This window comes from Pan troglodytes, chromosome 2 (assembly GCF_028858775.2).
Source record: "Pan troglodytes isolate AG18354 chromosome 2, NHGRI_mPanTro3-v2.0_pri, whole genome shotgun sequence".
Classification (NCBI taxonomy): Eukaryota; Metazoa; Chordata; class Mammalia; order Primates; family Hominidae; genus Pan; species Pan troglodytes.
Window position 1 is genome coordinate 196,399,428 of NC_086015.1, and position 19,638 is coordinate 196,419,065.

General features: G+C 40.1%; 1 protein-coding gene and 1 long non-coding RNA gene across 3 annotated transcripts in view; one reads left to right on the plus strand and one right to left on the minus strand.

The window, feature by feature from the left end:
- Positions 1–15,484: 15,484 nt before the first annotated feature.
- On the minus strand, positions 15,485–19,589 carry LOC107970875 (uncharacterized). The gene is made up of 3 exons (XR_001713871.2): positions 19,450–19,589; positions 17,866–17,958; positions 15,485–16,651 (listed from the first exon to the last, which is right to left on the minus strand). It is a non-coding gene; the product is annotated as an uncharacterized LOC107970875 (long non-coding RNA).
- PLAAT1 (phospholipase A and acyltransferase 1) overlaps positions 19,181–19,638 on the plus strand; it is a 73,591-nt gene continuing 73,133 nt past the window's right edge. Inside the window, exon 1 of one of the 2 annotated variants that reach the window (XM_054681343.1) lies at positions 19,181–19,392. The gene's annotated coding sequence lies outside the window, so the exon portion shown is untranslated. The remainder of the gene's footprint in view (positions 19,393–19,638) is intronic. The other variant, XM_054681339.2, reaches the window with a different exon arrangement.

A 19,638-nucleotide genomic window follows, 5' to 3' on the forward strand; every position in this document is an offset into this window, starting at 1 on the left:
ATTTGCCACTTGTATACATCTTTTTTGGAGAAATGCATATCCAAATCATTTGCCCATTTTAAAATTTGGTTGTCTTTTTGTTATAAGAGTTTTTTAGTAGGAGTTCTTTATATATCCTGGATAGAAGTCCCTTATCAGATGTGTGATTTGCAAGTATTTTATCCTATTCTATGGATTGTCTTTATCAGGATGAGAAAGTTTCCTTCTATTTCTAGTTTGCTGAGGGTTTCTTATTATTAAAAGGTGTTGGATTTTGTCAAATGCCTTTTTCTTTGCCTATTGAAATGACCATGTGAGTTTTTTTGTTCTATTGATGATTTAGTATATTAATTAATTTTTTAGTTGTTAAACCAGTTTTGAATTCCTGGAATAAATCCCACTTAGTCATAGAGTATAAGTATAATTTGTTTTGTATGTTGCCAGATTTGGTTTGCTAGTATGCCACTGAAGATTTTTGCATCCACATTCACAAGAGATATTGTTGTGTAGTTTTAATTTTCTTGTAATGCCTTTCTCTGGTTTGGGTATCGGAGTAATAGTGGCTTAAAATATTTGGAAAGTGTTCCTTCTCATTCTATTTTTGGGAGAATTTGTGAAAAATTGGTATTAATTCTTTTTTGAATGTTTGATAGAATTCAGTAGTGAAGCCATCTGGGCCTGGGCTTTTCTCGTGGATAGTTTTAAAATTCTTGATCCAATCTCTTTACTTATTATAAGTCTATTCAGAATAACTATTTCATATTGAGTCAGTTTTAGTAGTTTGTGTTTTTCTAGGACTTGGCCCATTTCATTTAAGTTGTCTAATCTGTTGGTGTACAATTGTTCACAGTATTTATTTATAATCCTTCCTATTTTTATAAGGTCAGTGGTAATGTCCTCTCTTTCATTTCTGATTCTAGTAATCTGAGTCTTTTCTCTTTTTTATTTTTTAGTCTAACTAGTAAAAGTTTGTCAATTTTGTAGATCTTTTCTAAGAACCAGCTTTTGGGTTTACTGATTTTATCTATTTTTTTCTATTTCTATATAATTAATTTCTACTCTAATTCTTATTATTTTCTTCATTCTGCTTGTTTTAGGTTTAGTCTGCTTTTACTTTTTCAGTGTCTTAAGGTGCAAAATTAGGCTATTGATTTATTTCTTTTTTTCTTAATACAGGCTTTTATTGTAATAAATTTCTGTCTAAGCATTGCTTTAGGTGCATCCTATAAGCTTTCTTATGTTATGTCTTCATTTTCATACATCTCAAGGTATCTTCTGTTTCTCTTTAATTTCTTCTTTGTCCTATTGATTATTTAGGAGTGTGTTCAATTTCCACATATTTGTGAGTTTCCCCAAATTTTCCATTATTGACGTCTAATTGTATTTTATTGTGGTAAGAGAACATGCTTTGCATTATTTACATTCTTTCAAATTTACTGAAACTTTGTTTCATGGTTTTACTGTGATTGATCTTTGAGAATGTTCCATGTGCACTTGAGAAAAATGCATATTTTGTTGTTTTGTAAAATATTCTGTAGATGTCTTCTAGGTATAGTTATAGTTTTTTTCTATTTCCTTGTTAACCTTATGTCTACTTTTACCCATTATTGAAAGGGGGGTGTTGATGTCTCCAACTCTTATTGTTGAACTTTCTCCTTTTCCCTTCATTTCAGTCAGTTTTTTTCATGTATTTTTGTGATCTGTTATTAGGTGCATACATATTTATAATTGTTATATTTTAGTCCTGAATTGATCCTTTTATCATTATCAAATGTCCCTCTTTATCTTTAGTAATTTTTGTAATCTAAAATGTATTTGGTCTGACATTAATATAGCCACTCAAGCTTTCTTGAGATTGCTGTTTGCATAATATATCTTTTCCCTTTCTTTCACTTTTAATCTTCTTGTGTCTTTGAATCCAAAGTGTGTCTTATGTAGATGACATACAGTCATCTACTAGATATGACTAGTGTATCTTATGTAGATGACATATAGACACACTCATCTACTATATGTGATCTAAATAAGACAGGCTTTGGATTATGCTTTTTATCTAGTCTGAAAATAACTACCTTTTAATTGGTTATTTATCCATTCACATTTTATTTTTTATATATTTAGATATGTCTGCCATTTTACTTTTTGTTTTCCATGTCTTTTGTCTTTTTTATTACTCTATTCCTCCCTTACTGCTTTCTTTTGCACTGAGTGAATGTTTTCTAATGTAGCATTTTAATTCCATTATTTTTTCCATCATATATTTTGAGGTTGGTTTTTTTTTAAGTGGTTGCTCTAAGGTTTACTACATGAATCTTAACTTATTGGAATTAGCTTCAGATTTATACTAGCTTAATTCTAGTAATGTAAAGAAAGGTTACTTCTGTTAGCTCTCTATTCCCTTTTCCTCCTTGTTTGTGGTATTGTCATACATATCTATTAATGTTAAAAACCTGACAATATATTATAATTTTAACTTACTGTTTATCATTATTTCTTTAGGCAATATGGTTTTGCTCCCATTCATCTTCTTTGTTCTCTGATTGGCAAATATATTACTTGCATTACATTTCTATATGCTTGTTATAGTCTCCACAATACATTAGATACATTTTTTTTTTTTTTTTTGAGAGGGAGTCTTGCTCTGTCATCCAGGCTGGAGTGCAGTGGCAAAATCTTGGCTCACTGCTACCTCTGCCTCCCAGGTCCAAGTGATTCTCCTGTCTCAGCCTCCTGAGTACCTGGGACTACAGGCATGTGCCACCACACCTGCTTAATTTTTTCTATTTTTAGTGGAGTCAGGGTTTTACCATATTGGCCAGGATGGTCTTGAACTCCTGACCTCAGGTGATCTGCCCACCTGGGCCTCCCAAAGTGCTAGGATTACAGGTGTGAGCCACGGCACCCAGCTGATACATATTATTTTATACAGTTGCTTTTTAAATCTATTAGCAGAAGAAAGAAGAAAAATATGCATTTATAGTTTCTTTTATAATTTCTTAATTTCCTTTACTAGTACTTTGTTCTGCCAGATAAAATCTACTGTTGAGCCCATCTAGTTATTTTTATTGCAATTATTGAACTTTTCAACCTCAGAATTTTCATTTGGTTATTTCTAGTAACTTGTATGTCTTTAGTGGTATTCTCTATTTGATATATTGTCATCATGCCTTCCTTTACTTCTTTAATTATGCTTCCCCTTAGTTCTGTCAATGTATTTGTGATAACTACCTTAAAATCATTTTCTGTTAGTCTGACATTGAAACTCCCTTTGCAAAAATCATAACTGAGAAAATTATGACAGTGAACAATATCAGACCTAGCTGACCTCATCTTGCTTCTAACCTCTAAACTGTCCTTGTCCATTCCTGGGCATAGGCCAAACTAACTTTGGAAAGGAATTTAGTGTACAGTTTATATAATAGCTCTTCCCAAAAGGCTAAACTGTTCTAGCAAAACAAATGAAAGGCCACCAGCCACCAAGTCAAGATGAGAGGAGCTGGAATTTTAAATATTACCAGCCATAATTCCAGAGGTCATGAGATTTGTAGCTTCCCCAGTTCCTCTTCAAGGTAACATCACTATTGTGAACCTAAGATTGGCCTTTGGAGATGTCTTTTCAGGTTTTTGCATTTCTAACATCCAGATAGCCCCCCTGGACCTGCCAGCCTGTTCTATGGCCCCCACCCAGGAACTAACTCAGTAGAAGAGAACAGCTTCGACTCCCTATGAGTTCATCCCTGAGCCAAGCAGTCAGCACTCCTGATTCACTGGCCCCCTACCCACCATATTATCCTTAAAAACTCTGATACCCGAGTTTTTGGGGAAACTGATTTGAGTAATAATAAAACTCCAGTCTCCTGCACAGCCGGCTCTGAGTGAATTACTCTTTCTCTATTGCAATTCCCCTGTCTTGATAAATCAACTCTGTCTAGGCAGAGGGCAAGGTGAACCCCTTGGGCAGTTACAACATCTGGTCACTCTGAAAGGCAGTTTGTCTTGTCTTCTTTTATTTAGGTGTATCATAGTTTTCTGTTTCTTTTCATGCCTTGTAATTTTTTATTAGAAACTGGACACTTTAGATAATATATTGTAGCAATTCTGGGCACTGCCAGGCCTCTGGGGCTTATAATTATTATTTATTTGTTTATCTGTTGAGTGACTCCCTAGGTTTAGTTAAATCTAGCCTGTCAGCTCTATAGTGTTCAGCCTCTGATATTTGTGCTCAGGGAGATGGAACTTGGTCTATGTTCACAGTCGCCCTCGGGTAACAGTGGCACTTGCAGGACTCCTCTACTCTTTTCCTGACCATATCCAGCTGTTAATCTCTACTGACTTTCTCAGCAGTTACTTGCCCATTGAGAGTTCTATTGTTTTCAACAATGCCCTGAGGATAAATTCTTCTTCAAACCGGCCTAATCAACTTTCAGTTCCCTTGACAGAACAGTTTCTGAGGTAAAAGTTTGATATTTGTCCTAACCCTAGAAGCGTTCCTCCCAGCTGCCCTATTCCCTGGCTCTCTCCTGCAAAGTAGCTGGCTTACAGTCTAGGCTGTATCTCCATTAGACCCATGGATCTCCTCCCAACTTTCTATTACTCCAACCTCTACTATCTGCAGAGTGGCCTTAGGTTTAAACTTCTCCACGTATCATTGCATCTAAAGTCAGTTTGGGGGAAGAGATTAGGCATGATCTGTCATATGGCTGGCTTCTTCTCCCAGGCAAAACCTCTGAGCCAGGGCTCTGGAAATGGAGGTGGAGACAATGGCAAGCTCTTTTCCGAGCGACACTCCACTCTAGAAGCTGACAGCTAAGTGGAAGGGGAAGAGATTCAATACTCTGGGGTCCTCTAGGCTTGTCACTTTTAGTGTAACACTAGCACCTCACTAGCAGAGAGCTTTTAGGGGGCTGCAGTATTTTAAGCATATCACACTGAAGGTAGAGTCTCAGATCCATGAGTGGAAATTGGGTGAAGAAATGGAGCCTCCACACAATCACACCAACTTGGGACTTAAGCTCAGCAATGGGCAGCTGAAGACAGAATGAGAAATTCCTGCTTCTCCCTGGAAGAAGCTCTCCAGCTGGGAGCTAAAGGGAGAGGGGGCCCTGTATTCTTGGTTGCAGAAATCTCCACCCGGCTTAGCTTGGAGGGGAAAGGAAAAAAGGAGTCTTTGTTCAGCTACCATAGACTCTCATCTTTCTTACTAAATGTTCATAGATGTTTCTTCATTTGCTATTTACCCTTCGACCATTTCCAGAGAGGCTTCAAAAGTTTGTTTTGTTTTTGAAAAAATAATTTTTGCAAGTTTTATTGGAAAACAGGTCACTGGAGCTTCTCATCCTACTGTGCCAGAAATCAGTCTCCTCAAAGCACGTGTTAATGGATATACTTCACAGTGTTCTGAAACAAAAGTCGGAGATACCTCAGAAATGGACTTGAGTTTTATAATTTCATAATTTATCCTAGACCCAGGAAAATTCCAGTTTGACTATTGGCCAGCAGTAATCGATTTACATAACTAGGCTCAACATGGGCAATTTGCATAATTTCCAACAATAGAATACAGGATACTTGTAATCTAAGGAAGGACAAACCTCCTACTGAGACAGTCAAGTAAAAAGGGGTCGCTGAAGAATCTCTGACTGGCTTGCACACTGGGAAGATGGAGTGGAGCCTCCAAAAGTTTGTGCTGTTTGCAGGGTCGAGGAGCCTGGCCTCTCCTGTTCCTGTGTGGCAACCTGGGAATCAATCTGTGAGGTGAGAAACCTGCTAGCAGGACTCTATCTCACTTTGCTGATGGTTCCTGCTTCCCTTTTTTTTCCACCCAATAAATGCAGCCCTACTCACCCTACAATGTGTCTACGTGCCTAAATTATCCTGGTTGTGTGACAAGAACCTGGGTTTTTTCTACAACACTACCATGCGAGTACAGAAGATGAAAAGGGCTGTCTTTCTTTCTCTTTGTAGAATACAAATCCAATTAGTTCTTGACTGGTTATTTTAATTTGGTCTAGAAAAAGAAATAAGCCTCCAGATTTTATTTTAATCAATAAATTCAGCCTTTTTCTGACTAAAATTTTTCTTCTCAGTTTTATTAAAAAGTAAGCAAAGTGAACAGGATTAATTTTGCAACTTCCCTGTAGTTGAAATGCTAATCCACAGTGAAATGTCTATGAAACAGAAGCCAAACCAGGTAATCTTCATCTCAATTAGGATTAATTGTAGTTGCATATAAGAGGAAAACCAAAATAGCATTTACTTAAACTCTCAGGATTTATTCTTCTAGCATAAAAGAAGGTAAAGTGGGTAGCAGTGCTGACATGAATGCTCCAAAAAAATAATTAGGAACTCAGGCTTTTTCTGTCTCTCTGCATAAGGTTGCTTCACGGTCCAATACAACTACCAGAGCTCTGCCTCCATGTTTGTATGTCACGTAAAAGAAATGAAGAAGCAGGAGGAAAGCAGGATGTCCCCCTCAGCTGCATCAACTCCCTTTTCTGTAAATACTGATACAGACAGGAGACAGGGACATACGGGTAGAAGAGGGCAGTTCCCCGGCAAAGGCCCCACCCGCAAGCCTGGATACCTGGAGCCCTAAATAAGAACAGGTATTTCTGTTTTCATGCCCCAAAAGTTGCCTGTTGGCCTGCCACACCCCCTATCCTGCTCCCATATAAACCCCAAACCCCAAGCTCCAGAGCAGACCAACAGATCAGCAGACCAGCAGACCAATGATGGCAGAATAATGTGGCAGAGAAAGAGAGAAGAGGAGGAATGTTTGGACACCAAGGGGAGTTCAGCTGGGGGGCGGTTGGAGAAGAGTCCAGCTGCTGGGTGTCCTGACTCCAGGGAAAGATCACCTTCCTACTCCATCCCCGCTGCTGGCTCCCCAACCATCTCGCTGAGAGCGACCTCCACCACTCAATAAAACCTTGCACTCATCCTTTGAGCCTGTGTGTGATCCGATTCTTCTGGGACACTGGGCAAGAGCTTAGGACACAGAAGGCTGTCACACTGGCCCTTTGCCCTTACGATAAGGCAGAGGGTCCATTGAGCTGATTAACACTCAAGCCATCTGCAGATGGCAAAGCTGAAAGAGCTTTGTAACACTGGGTTGCAGCACCCTGCCCTAGACACTACCCCAGGGCCGAGAGCCCAAAGCACTTATCCTGGCCTCTGCACCTGCCTGTCTGCATGCTCCTTCTAGGTGTCTGAGCTGTGGGATGACACAAACAGATGAGCCACACCCTGGTGCGTCCTGTGAGAGGAAATCAGGGAACTCTCCCATTTCAATACCACAAGATTATTCTATGGTCATGCTTCCATTTTCATCTTATTGCTTGAAACATAGTCACATAATCACATATAACATTACAGGAGGTTGGTAAACGTAAGTTTCAGATGTGCACATTGCCAGTTCAAGTAAAAGTGGAGACAGAAGTAGAGAAAGCCTTTTGCTTGGGCAATTACCCATTATAAAAACAATGTGAGAAATAATCATCCACACCCCTGCTTCCTCCCACCTCAATCTATTGAAGTTGAGTGTACAGAGAAACCATGCAGAGTAAAATGTATACCTGACACTTTTAACCCAAATCTCTCTCTCAACAATCCTAAGAGAAATTTTAGCTGTTAGTGGACCTCACAAAGTCAGGGGCCTGACTGGAGAGTTAGGCATCCAGGTTGTGGAGTCAGGCTCTGCACACTTAAGCATTGTGACTTCATTTTTCTCAACTGTAAAATACAGCTATCAAGCGAACCTTCCTCAAAGGATTGGTGTGGGTTAAGAGAATGCAGGACAATTGTTAACGATTGTGCCTAGTATATAGTGACCATTCTGTAGGAGTTAGCTGTTATTATTACTCTCTACAGCAGCTTTCCTTTTAAACACTTTTAAACACTTCAACCAAAATAGACTTATCATTCTATTCTAAGCAGAATAAGACTATATGTCCTTTTGTATGTCTAATAACATAGAGCAACACCATTGCTCTAAGGATATAACCAGGATTTTCCATGCAGGTTAGTGAGTCACCTCTCTGATAGGTGCACAGATATCTGTAGACATGGCTTTTATTTGCCTTGTAGTCAATGCCCAGGTCCCATGTAGCTAAACTGAGTCTGGACATGTGGCCTCACAAATAAATGCTACCAATGGTGACAACTGGTCAATGTGCTTTGAATAGGCACAGTGTAGGAAAGGTTCCAGGTTACTGGTGGTAGAGGTTGGTCTTTCACTTGCATTATAAAATGTGTCTCAGGCATTGTACTCAACTTGATATTGCTGAATAAATAAGTGCCTGTATTTCAGGCATTGTATTTAATTTGACCGTCCTGAGGAAAACAGACAATGCAGGGTTAAGATATAAACAATACTATATTATAACCCTCTGTCCCTCTGGTGAATTTTCTATTTCATAAAGTGATTTCAAGTTCTTTATATCCTCTGAATTTCGTAAGAATCCAGTCAGGTCAGCAGAGCAGGAGAAAGGATTGTTTTCCATATTTTGCACATGAGGAAACAGACTCAGTTCCTATAGGAAGTCATATGAATTTCAACCACAGAGCCAAGACTAGAATTCAGGCCTTCTGACTACAAGCTGGTTTCTATTCAGCTCCACCAGAAAGCAAATCAGCAGGGAGGCTGCTGAATAGCTTCTGAGTTATCAGAAAGCTGAATTTGCTAGCAGCTTCTGGAACAGCAGTGACGACAGCAGGTAAGGCAGGGCAGCTGTTTTTATAAGGTTATAATTTTGTGTTAGGAGTTTCCATAGACCGTCCTTCATTTACTCTCAAGGAGTCACCGGGATGTACCTTACTTTCATTTATACTGAGGTCTTGCAGGGATGCAGTATCAGAGTAGTGAGAACTCCCACTTGTGATTAGCAAAATGACTCCCTGGTGAGAACAATAATATAAAGGGGGATAGAAAATGAAAGAGAGGCGAACTTGTTCATTTTTTCATTCCTCTGTGACTGCATACGCCTGCAGTTCTGAGTTAGGTATTATCAACAGAAATGTGAATAATATCCAGGCTTGATACTGAGGAGTTTACAGTCTACTGCAGGAAAGAGAAGAGCATCTACGATAAAGATTATCTTAGAAAGTTCTGAAAGAAACACAATGAGAAAAAAGAAGGGGGAAATGCTGCTTCATTTTTGGAGTGGTTTGAACTAGGCCTTGAAATCTAGGAGCATTTACCATTGAAACAGGAGGCGTTAAGGGCATAATGGACATGGAGACAAGATGCCATCTGTCATGCTCAGGGAATTTTAAGGAGTTCAATGTGGCTAGAACATATGGTATAGGGACTGGGGCTGGTTGAGTCAGACAGGGAGGTGGAGACGGGAGATGAAGCCTGCAAGGTATAATGGGTACCTGATATCCACATCAAAACGAAGGGCTGAGAAATGTACACTTCATCTTACAGGTGCTAGAGAAGGGTTTAATCAGAGGAGTGACATGATCAGATCAGTGTTAGAAACTTCTGGTGGTCTGGTAGAGGTTGAAATGGGGTGGGCAGGGAAAGTAACTCAGCAGGAAAATGAACACTTTGCTGGTAGTGGAGCTTTTTTCTTTTTCTTTTTTTACAGTTCCTTTCCCTTAAACTTGCTTCTCTTCTTTTATGCATTTTTTCAGTAGTTTTCAGGCACTCTGGAGTTATTAGTACTGTTTCCAACTAGCCCAGGAGTTACCTCAAATGGCCAACCTGTATATTCATGAGACACCATGTTAATTCCATTAGACGGTCATTAAAAGAGATCCGAAGAGTCCTGGGGCATGCTGCAAAGTCCCTCACGCAAACACGGAGCGGCTGCTGTGCTGCAGCCATGCCATGGAGCCACAGCACGTCCAGGCATGTCTTTGCCTTTAGGTCCATCACAGGCCAGTTTGCCTCAGATAACCTCACTGTGCTTTATATACAAGATTCCAGGCTCTGTCTTCTAAGCTTCCAAGTGTTAGCTGGATTAGACAGATACTGAGAATCAGTAGCTCTAGGATTCTTGACATTTCTTAGAGCAATAAGCCACAGGGAATGGCATCACTATTCAAAGTTTAACATTAAGAAGCTGAGCTTGGGGAAGCCCTAGGAAGAGTAAAGATTAGTTATCTGCTTAAAAAAAAAAAAAAAAAAGAGGACGGAGGCTGTTCTAGTCAGCTTAGAGGGCACTGGTTCAACTGGCTCTATGGTCCTAATGGAATCAATGTTCAGGCAGAGAAAAAAGGTCACTTGGTTTCTCTCTTTTTTTTTTTTATAGTCTGAGCAAGAGAATAATGGGAAGGTGTGATCCACTTTATATGAGGCAATGTCTTTTATATCTTTTGAAATAAATATCATGCTACAATTTCTTATTAACAGGTTTGCAATTCTTTTTTACTTAGAAATGAAATATTTGTTCCCCCTATATCCTTAAATCTACTTTGTCAAAGATTTATTTCCACCATATTCTTCCAAGTTTCTTGGAATGATCACATTTCGACTTGGGTAGAAACAATAATAGCTAACACTTACATAGTATTTTCCAGGCATTGTTCTAAGTATTTATTATTTATTAAGTTGTTTAATCCTTGCGTTAACCTAAAGAGGCAGGTCTTCATAGGAGGTGATAGGAAAATAGGAGAATAAAGAGGTTAAGTAATCTGCCAACATCACACTTCTACACATGGCAAGGCTGGAATATAAAACCAGGCAGTCAGTCCTGCTTACCTCTTAGGGAACATCCCAGCCAAGAGTTCGTCCATGGCAAGTACAATAATTTGGTTGAAAATCAAATTATCTCAAGGGCAATGTGTTCACTTTTCATGGTCAAGCTCTTCTTCTTTTTTGATAATTTAACAGCAAGAACTGGAAGCCATTTTCTAATGGATTGGAGAACCTGCCAATTCAATACTATGATGCATTATATGTGAACTTGGGGCAACAGGCCTGTGTCCCTATCCCAGATGCTGCATTTGACAAAGGATTTCACAGCCAGTGGTGATTTTAATGAATCCTATCTCACCTGTTTCTCATTCATGCTTTTTTGCAAAAGATATCTGAGTAAGTATTCAAATGTAATTCATTTTAAAATGGCTGCCTCATATGTCATCATGTCATTATAAAATGTGAAAAGCTCTCTTTTCACTTTAAATAGTCACAGGAGAAAACAGTAGCATTACAAAATATCTGTGTGATCACACAATGCAGAGCTTACACGACAGTCGGGTAGGGCAAGCATTTATGTCTTAAGGTCCAAGCTTTCACACCCTCTGATTCTAGGACTCTGGGATTCTGAGTCATTATTTTCTTTTGGGCCAGAAAATTGGAATCATGGGACACAAAATATTTGAAATTACAAGGTAAAGAGGGTCTCTTCACTTCCTCTCTCACTACCCTGGAGTCCTCTACAGGTTGCTTTCTTGCCTAGTGACCCACATATCAGGCCTGAAATACATGCCTTCACTCATGATTGATGTATTAGGCTATGGATAGCTCATGGAAGACATGAAGAAGGGAGCTTATTTGGACATCTAAATCCTAGTGTCTTTTCTAGACTCCCTTAGAACTTGGAGGACACTGTCGTGGGCCACACCATCAACCTGCCAAAAATCAAGCTTTTGTGAATTATTCAAAAGGAAAAGTAAATTGCTAGGTAACACTCCAAGTGTCTGATTTACAAATGTTACATAAAAACCAAGTCTTGGCACTTTTGCAAGGCATAAATTGGGATATAAAATCAAGTATGACAGTACTCCCTCTGGCCTGCTCTCACTCCCAACCCCACTCCCACCCACACACCTGCACTGGTCTCTCAGCCAACCTTCTCTCAGCTTCTCTCCGTCTGTCCCAATCTGATGTTGCATAGCTTTGGCCATTTTTCCTCATTTGCCTTCTATCTGATATACCCTTCTATCAACCTTCCCTAATTATAAAATTATATACATAATTTTTCCACATAATTATTTGAAAATGTTTTCCTTTAACAAAATAGTAATTAAATTGGAATGATAAGTCATATAAATGGTTACATATTCAGGATGTAAAGGGTGGAAAAAAATAGGGGCAATCCACAGTGAAAACACTCAGTTGAGTGCTTTTAAATCTCATGGTTTACCAAATCTCTAATCAGCCATGTGATACCCATAAGGTGTCCCAATCATGGCATTTTATTGGGATGGTGCTTTTATTAATCATACTATTTTATCTTGTCTGTCTCCTTTGCTAAAGTTTAGAAAAATCAAATACTTTCCTAACCTCTCTTGCAAATTAAGGTAGCCCTTGACCCAGGTCTTTAAAGAATAAATTTTTTGTTTTTAATTGACACATACTAATTGTACGTATTTATGAGAGAAAGTGTAATGTATCAATATAGTTATACATTGTGTAATAATCAAATCAGGGAACTTATCATTTCTTTGTGATGAGAACATTCAAAATCCTCTTTTCTAGCCATTTAAACATATATACATTTAAAAAAATATTTAAAATGTACATTTTAAATATAACTACAATATTGTTAACCATAGTTGCCCTACTGTACAATAGAACAGAAGAGCTTCTTCCTCCTCTCCACCCATATGACCTAGTTCTAATCAAGAAAATGTAAAGGGAAATCTGATAGAAGATTCTCAGGGAGGTATTTGTCTCCCTGTTAAAAGTACTGGAGAAAAGGCTTTTTTTTCGGTAGGCTCCAGATGTTCCAGTGGATAACCTCAAGGAGCATGGCGCCAGGGAGTGACTGCCCTCAGTGTACCTTCTGGCAGCAGGAGCAGAAGCGAGTTTGTCCACATCCTGCATTCATGATAAACAGTTTGCTGTTTGATCATATAGCCTCCAGTGGAATGCTGAGTTGGTCACGACCCTCAGGCTTTCAGCTCCCAACACCACTGCTTCCTATTTCTGAAGGTACTTGTATGGTGGAGCTGCAGCAGCCACCCGGAAGCAAGGAGAAGAAGGTCAAGGGACACTGACAGAAGCACTTGATATCCTCCAGGTGTTGAAGTATTCATTCAACAACTAGTTATTGGATGCTTATTACATTCCACGCACTGCACTAGTGCTAGGAATTCAAATGTAAAAACAATGCCCCTGTTTTCAGGGAGCTTACATTTTAATAGGGAGCAAGACAGCCAATAATAAATATATATCAGGTAGAGTTTAGAGCTATTGTTAAAACAATGAAGCGGGGTAAGGGAGCTGAAAAGTGATGGGGTGATATTTTATATAGGTTTATAAAGGAATATCTAACTGATAAAATCACATTTGAGAGACATAAAGAAAATGAGAGAGTAAACCATGCAGATATTGGAGAGGGGAGCAGAATGCTCCAGGAAGAGGATACAGCATATGCAAAGACCCTGAAGGAAGGCACGACTCAGCATATTCAAGAAGTAGCAAGAAGACCAGAGTGGCAAGTACTGAGTGAACAACAGGGAAAATGAAGGGAATGAGATTAGAGAGTTCACCAAGGTTCAGATCTTCTAGAGGCCTGGAAGCTATAGTAATGATTTTAGATTTTATTTTGAAAGACATAAGAAATTATTGGAAGATTTTGAGCAGGGGAGCAACATGCTATACATTTTTTTTTTTTTTTTTTTTTTTTTGGAGATGGAATTAGGCTCCTGTTGCCCAGGCTGGAGTGGAATGGCACAATCTTGGCTCACTGCAACTTCTGCCTCCCAGGTTCAAGCTATTGTCCTGCCTCAGTCTCCCAAGTAGCAGGGATTACAGACAAGTGCCACCATGCCTGGCTAATTTTTGTATTTAGTAGAGACAGGGTTTCACCATGTTGGTTAGGCTGGTCTCGAACTCCTGACCTCAGGTGATCCACCCACCTTGGCCTTCCAAAGTGCTGGGATTACAGGTGTGAGCCACAGTGCCCAGCCCATGCTATAAAATTTTAACAGAACCTTTCTGGCTGCTGGATATAGAAAATGTTAAATGAGAACAAGGAAGAAAACAGATAAGCTAGAAAAATGTTACTAAAAGAAGAGTTTCTGGACACAAGTGGAAGTCATGGAGGTAGGGAGAAAGGCTGGATTCTAGATATATTTTAAAGGTTAAACCAGCAAGTTTTTCTGAGGGATTTGATGCAAAGTATCAATCCAACAAGGGCCTATCTTCAGACTTCTTAATATATGAGAAAAATAAACCTCTGTTGTTTAAGCCACTATTATTAATGTGGTCTTCTCTTACTTGCAGCTGAAAGTATTCCTAATACAACTGGAAGCAAACTATTATTTCTTCAATGTGCTCTCTTTTTTTTCCCCCAGTCCTATGAGTTCAAACTAAATCACCAGAGTCTTGGATCATTACAAACTCTTGCACGAGGGTTTATCTACATAATTTACTTAATTATTAAACTCCATTAAAAATACATTAGAATAAACAAATATTGAGGCCCAGAGAGCTCAAAAACAAACAAACAAACAAACAACAACAACAACAAAACAAGGTTGATTTGCTTACTTGGATTTTGCCGGAGAATTGCATGGGAGAAAAGAAGAGAAACCTGGTCCACAAAAAGAAGATAACTTAAAGCACTTCTTTTAGGTGAAAACAATCAATGTGAACTAATCTCATTGTTTCTGGTGAAAAGTATGGCAAGTCAGTTGCGAGACTGAGAAAGTCTGGCATATACTAAATGATTTTTAAAAAGAGACCCCTTTTGAACGCTCTGGATAATAGCAGTGCTGTCCAGTAGAAATATAATGCTAGCCACATATATATTTTAAAATATTTTAGTAAGCATATTAAAACAATTTTTAAAACAGCTGAAATTAGCATTTACTATTCAAATCAATATATTCAAATATTATTTCACGTGAGCCCCTAAGTGTTCAGTAATCACATGTGGCTAATGGCTCTCCCACTGAACAGTCCATCTTTAGAAGACTAAACACAAAAAAAAACTTTAAAGGAAAACTGTGGGGATAAAACATGAAGTACGTTTAAGAACTCAATAATTTTACCTCTGTTTCAACCCAAACACAGACCATTTCCAAGTTATTAAAGTTTAGAATAAGATTTGAGAAAGAATCCAGGACTTGGCAATGGAAGAGAACGTGGGCATAATAATACTCATTGAGATTGATGTAAAGATTAAATGAGATGAGATGTGTGTTTTAATAAAAGAATGCCGTATGAATATGCCTTTATGAAATAGCATTACTTCTTTATTTTATTAGAGTATCAGTCTGTGGTTAAATAAACACTTCAGATATTTGTAGGCGATTCTTTCCCCCATATATCATCATGCTCTTTGCTTTCAAAATCATTATACATTATGAAACACTGATAAGAAACATATTTAAATACCCAGGAATAATCAGTTTGGAAAAAACTGGGGGCATTCTCTCCTAACATTCAAGAAATATCTTTCTTTGCACACATGGAAAATCTACTAGAGAGTTTTTGACTGTGGCTACAAATGTGTGGGAAAGGGAAATGCTGATGACTTTTCAAGGCTTTCCTGACTAAAAAATCTGACACTGTAAAAAAAGGACACTGTATTCTGAAAGGTACAAGTACATATAAATAAATAAACATGTTTTTTTTCTCAGTAATATCTGAGACTTCTGAATTTCTCTGTAATTACATTTAGCAGGGGAAAAACAACCTCATCCATGCCTGTGCATAGCAGCTCCTGGCAATCTGTCGGCTTTTCACAGCATAGTAACCCACTGATCGCTGTCTTAGCTCTTCAATAAATACTGCAGGCCGTGTGTGTGTGCTCACAGAACTTCACAGGTCTCCATGGATACAGGAATTTCAGTGCTAAAGCACATTTACTATCACTTTTCTTGTCACCAAGAATCCTGTAAACACTTGTGCTTTAAGCTTTTGTGCAGAAATTTTCGTAGAGGACAAGTCAGAATGACCTTTTTCCAAATGCATTGTATGATTTTCCTGTAGGGCGAAATCCCCAAAATCATTGATATTTGTGGCCTGTTTTTAGTCATGCACTTTTATTTATTAGACCAATAAAAGATAATAAAGGTTTAACTACATTGTCAGTACCACTTTTAAATGACAGAAATGTATACTATTTAAATGTTACAATTAATAAATGAGATAACTTCCTCTGAATTTAAAATGCAAAGAGAGAAATAGGAAATGCAGAAGTAGGAATATTATGTTTATATTTAGCCACTTCCTAAATATGGTGAAATTTAAGAATAATTTTCAAGTATATTTTTGTGTCATACCCATAGCTTAAATTTAATCTTTCTTATACATACTAAGCTTTTTGGATATTTAAAAGACCTTTTCACAAATCCGTGAAGATGGCAGGCTATGTTACTATTTTTCCTGTTTCGTATATGTATAAGCTGAGGCTCAGAGGTTTAACAAACATGCTTCTTATCATACAGCTAGCAAATGGTAGAACCAGGCTTAGAACTCAAGACTCATGACTCATTGCCTTTCCATTGTCTTTTTTTTTTCTGAGAAGAATGCAGGCAACTCTTTATATAGAAGACATAGCCATGTTCTTCCTTCCTTGCCACATGCTGATAGATTCCCACGTCTCTGGTGTAGCCTCCATTACATTCTTTTCTTCATTCGTCCCTTGACTGCTCCACAGACTTGACTTAGCCTAATTTACCAAGCTTAGTCATTTCAGATGAATATAATCATCAGGAAGCAGCAGTTGCAGAGACATTACCTAGCTTGGATGTGCAGTACGTGAAAAACCTGTAAGCAAACAGATTTTTAGTTGCAATGATACTGACCAAAAATACACAAAGCAGATTGAATTAGAGGGTTAAGTAATTTGTACAGGAAAAAAATCCAGTCTGAGCAGACAGGTGGCCTGGACATTCAAGTCAAGAAAAAAGCTTTTACTTTTACAGCATAGATTTTAGGGGCTGAGGTTGGAACTATTGGAATGATTGTCTCAATTCTTACTAGCTCACGTAAAACGTAGCCAACCATCTCTGCATTATCTTGGCAAATATTTCAGTTATTTGTGCAGCTCTTTTATTTTTGTGGTTTTGAAAACCTATTAAAAAAAGGTTTTCCTTTTGCTGTCTGATAAAAGAGGGAGTCTGGGTAGGGGAAGAGCTCTTGCCTAAGAGGCCTGACTTCAGTTCTACCCCAGGAGAACTGGAATACAGAGCTCCACATCTCAGGCCTCACACCAACTGCCAGGACTGAGCAGTCACAAGTTTGCTGTGAGGATCAAATGAGACAACAGAATCAAAGCGCTTTGCTAATTGTAAAATATGCACAAAACATATAGGGTTGTTTGAGGCCTCTGTCTAATATCACACAATGCCAATTGGTTCGAGTTTCCATGTGTTAAAAAGCCAATTGTAATTTTTGTTACCTTATAGGGCTTTTTCTGGAATGTGAACTTTATTCACTCAACAACAAACAGGACTAAGTCATCTCCATTATGCTTTTTTCAATATGTTTCAACTCTTACTATAAAATTAGGCAGCAACAGAGAATGCCAGCCACACAGGGCTTCACTTATAATGGCCAAAATAATAGGAACTGTTTATTTAAGTGTAATTTAACATCTGCTCCAATCACAGCCCCAGATTACAACTCTAGATTAAGACAAACTTTGCCTATTACTGCCCAAGGCTAAGTCCTCATTCTTTCTTAATGGAAATTTTAATTCTCTGCTGCTCATCCGTAGAGTACCACCAATTGATCAACTCTCTCTCCAATCCATAGAAATGAAGAGAGAACGCAGGGCTCTCCCGAACTACAACGCTTTCTACATTTCTCCTATAAATTCCACTCAGGCATTGAATTGAATTTGTTCTTAACCAAATGCGTTTTATCTATACCTGGCAGGAATCTAGAAGTGAAATTACAAGATTTATTTCATTTTAATTCTATTATGAAGCATTTAATCACAAATACCCTGAAAATGAAAAGATAATTTATCATTTTACCTTGACTGAGCAACTCTCCTCACTTCACATTCATGAATCCATAACGCAGAGAGACTGGATGATTAAGTGTTTGATTAGAGAAAACAGATTAACCTAGCAAACATAATAAATTTGGCTCATAAGCAGGATGGCTTTATAAATGCTCACAATACCTCTCCTGTATAAAATCATGAACCACTTCCTACAGTGATGACTCAATTGAAATAGTTGAGAAACATAAAGCAAATGCATGTTTATGGCTTTCTCTTTGAGACATTAAAAGGGTATTGAAAGGCATATCTGATTCAGCTTATAACTCTGGATATATATTAAGGAACATGTAAGAAAATATTAATGCATAAAAAAGCTACAACTTCTCAAGTGTTCTAGTTTCCACTTTGTCAATAATTACGTTTTCAGTGTCCTCCTGTGTACTGTTTCCAAAGGTGCCAATCCAGACCCAAAGTTTCAGATCACTCAGATTCACCCTTAACCTTCACAACACAACCCAATAGCTTTACGAAAAAAGTTGCATATTTAGGTAGTTGTTATCCCATTATGACAAAATACATAAAATTAGCGAGATATTTTTTAGCCTTCAAATAAGTGGGAAAAAATCCTTTTAGCTGAGATTCCATTTACATCAGAATAAAAATCTAAGTTATGACTAGGTTGAAGCAACGTCCTGTGCAGCGCTCCATAAAGTTCACTTAGTCTTCAAGGGTTCCTTACTTAGCTAGGTTAGTATTCCTGGCCTCTTTTTTTAGCAGTGAGAAAAAGGATACTCTCCCTGCCCCAGCTTTATTTTTAAACTCACAGCCATATCCTGGAGGTCTCTGCGGGCTATTTGGCGTGTGTGTGTGGGGGGGGTGTGTGGGGGTGTGGGGGGGTGTGGGGGGTGGGGAGGGTGTGGGGGGGCGGGGGCGCGGGGGGGGGCGGGGGCGCGGGGGGGGGCGGGGGCGCGGGGGGGCGGGGGCGGGCGGGGGCGCGGGGGGGGCGGGGGCGCGGGGGGGGCGGGGGCGCGGGGGGGGGGCGGGGGCGCGGGGGGGGGCGGGGGCGCGGGGGGGGCGGGGGCGCGGGGGGGGGCGGGGGCGCGGGGGGGGGCGGGGGCGCGGGGGGGGGCGGGGGCGCGGGGGGGGGCGGGGGCGCGGGGGGGGCGGGGGCGCGGGGGGGGCGGGGGCGCGGGGGGGGCGGGGGCGCGGGGGGGGGCGGGGGCGCGGGGGGGGGCGGGGGCGCGGGGGGGGGGCGGGGGCGCGGGGGGGGGCGGGGGCGCGGGGGGGGCGGGGGCGCGGGGGGGGGCGGGGGCGCGGGGGGGGGCGGGGGCGCGGGGGGGGGCGGGGTCTGGAGGTCTGTGCTGGCTATCTGGCGTGTGTGTGTGTGTGTGTGTGTGTGTGTGTGTGTGTTTGGAGGTCTCTGCTGGCTATCTGGCGTGGGTGTGTGTGTGTGTGCGTGGTGTGTGGTGTGTGTAAGCAGTGAGGTTGTTTTAGGGCCAGTCCTTCCTCCGCCACTTTGCTGACTCAAAGACCGAGAGGCTTTCTTGGGGTGCAGGTACCATGATTCCTTGGGCCTAAGGGAATTTTTGTTAGGCTAGAAGAGTGGGTGTACCCGAACATTCCTGGGCTCAACAAAACCGATTATCTTTATAACCGCGGCGCCTAGCACAGCGCCTGGTGCCCTAAACGTTGGCCGCGGGAACGTCCGAGACGCGGGTGCGGAGCCGGGGGCGGAATAACTGGCTGCGCGGCGCTTTGACCGTAGGCGCTGGAGCGCGTGCGTTGCGTGCGCGCGCGGAGG